A 2517-nucleotide genomic window follows, 5' to 3' on the forward strand; every position below is an offset into this window, starting at 1 on the left:
AAATGACACACAGGCCTGTGCGGAGAGCGGTCAAAGTTCGGTGGAGACAAGGGACAACAGGTGCCTGGTGCCCAGAGGCAGAGAGTCGCAGTGGAGGGAGGCGTCACCCCTGCAGCGCCCGTGCAGAGGTGTGGGAGAGAGACTTCGCGGCCAGTGTGGGCAGAAGAACCACCTTGGGGTCATAGCTTTTTGGTTATTTTTAACCCTTAAGCCTCTGGCTGCTGTTCGGGAGACAAGCCCACAAGCCGGGCCCTGAACGGTGCTCGGGAAGGTGGGCCGGCGGGTGTGGGAGCAGAGACCTGGCGGGCGGGGGTGTCGGGCAAGGAGCAGGCCAGCTGGGGCACCAGGGGCCCCCACCTCCGAGTGACTCTCCAGTCTAGTCTGGCCGTGGGACAGCTCAGGTACACTGAAGCTGACGACACTCAGCACCCAGTTCAGGGATGGCTGGGCAAACTGGGGGCCAGGCCTGAAGGTGGGGTGTGCTGGGACCACAGGGGGCTGCGGCGTTGGGGACCCCGGGGCAGGGCTGGAGGTCCAGGGGTGGGTCGGAGTGAGGCAGGCCCCTGGCCGGAAGGGTCACAGCCACCCGCAGGGATCCCATTCATAAATTCTTGGGTAACGGGCTCCTTCCCCAAAATAAAGTCTTCACGGACCTGCGACGCCCAGGCTGGGCACCGTGTCTCTAAGAAACACAGTCCAGGAGCCAAAACCACCGGCAAGCATTCCAGACTTGGTTCCATCTCTTCAAGAACACCGGGGAGAATCTGACTCGCCAGCCTAAATGCCCTGTTCCCCACCCCCCACCGCTTCGCTGCCCTGAGACCCGATCCCCTTCTCCCCCTGCCCCCTGACTGCTTCCCTCTCTAGAGGGTAGAGAAGACCCACCCTTGAACCTGCAGCTCCAAGGCCAAGGGCAAGGTGAGGCAGAAAAGACTTGTGCAGACACTGAGGTTGGGGCGCCGTGGGGCCCGGGGGCCCCCTCACCCTCGAAGTCCCCCAGGGACTCCATCTGGTGTGCCCCCCAGTTGCTCCCTCCCCCCAGTTCCCAGAACCAAGGCCGCTGGTCCCAGCGGCTTCCACCTGGTTAACTGCAGGATCCTTTCTTTGGGCACAGGTGACGCAGCCCCCAGTATATAAACCAGTCAGAACTCAGCTGCTCTCTGCCCCCATCACACTGAGTTATCTGTGCAGAACCCCACTTGTCCGTCTAGACCTTCCCTGGGCAGCTGTGGTCACCAGAGGAGGCCGGGGAGGGGAGGGGCAGCCTGTCTCACCCGGGGTCTGCAGGAGTCCCAGAGCCCCTCTCTGCTCTGCAGGCCGCATCTCCAGCCATGGCCCCGAGCACCCCCCAGGGAGTCAGGGACCACTGGCCACCCCCAGCTCAGACAGGTGCCTGAGGGAAGCAGGCCGCAGACAGAGGGACTGTAGACCTGGAGACTGGCCACCCCTGCCAACACCCCAGCCTCTGTGCAGGCAGCGCCCCTGGCCTGGGGTGCGGAGGACAGTGAAGGAGCAGGTGCCCCTGTGCCCTGCACTTGGCAGTGGGGTCCTCACGGTCTCGGCAGCCCCGGGGGCCTGGTGGTTGTGGTCTAGGGTCACCACGAACAGCGAATTGGCTTCTAGGGGACACAGGGTTAGAGGCTGCTAGCCTCCGGCCAACATTTCCCCAGCTGATCAACACATGACCTGGTTCTGTGCGTGTTTCTGTTTAGAAACGCTTTATTCAGTGTAGAGTTGATCCTTGAACCACAGCGAGGCTAAGAGCGCTGACCGCCGCACCGCCGAACATCCACGTATAACTTTTAACTCCCCAAGACTTTACTCATAGCCCACGGTTGACCAGAAGCCTTACTGGTAACGTAAACCGTCGGTTGATATGTATTTGTATGTTACATGTATCATACGCTGTACTCTTACAATAAAGTGAGCTAGAGAAAAGAGCGTCACCGAGAAAATCATAAGGAAGATACGTTTACAGCACCAGGCTGTATTTATTGAGAAATGATCTCTGTCTAAGTGGACCCACGCAGTTCAGACCTGTGGTGTTCACGGCCAACTGCACACTACAGACTCGCTCTCCCTGAGCTCAGGGCCAGCGGCTTTGTAACCGGCACCTGAAGGAAGTTTCCTGACCCAGGCGTGTCCTCCGGGAGGCATGTCCCAGCACAGGATTAGCCATTTCAACAGGGAAATCTCCACCAAAGGGACAAAAATGTGGAAAACACAGTCCTGAACAGGCAGGAGAAGGACGCTTGTTTGTGGCGCAGAATGAAATCGGGAGGCAGGACACCCCCTCCTCCGACCTCAGCGGGGGTCCTGATCATCGGGGGACTCAGTTTTTGCCACCCCGGGCACGTTTCCGAATGCCTGCGATTTTAGGGTCACGAACGCGAGTTGAACGGAAGGCTAGCTGGCAAATACAGTCTGCAAGTGATGGCGGGCTCCTGTGAGTGTGTGTGGGTGTTCAGACGAAGGGGGTGGAGGTAACTCCCGGACGCAAGCCTCTACTGACCAACC

This window comes from Lynx canadensis, chromosome B3 (assembly GCF_007474595.2).
Source record: "Lynx canadensis isolate LIC74 chromosome B3, mLynCan4.pri.v2, whole genome shotgun sequence".
NCBI classification, from domain to species: domain Eukaryota; kingdom Metazoa; phylum Chordata; class Mammalia; order Carnivora; family Felidae; genus Lynx; species Lynx canadensis.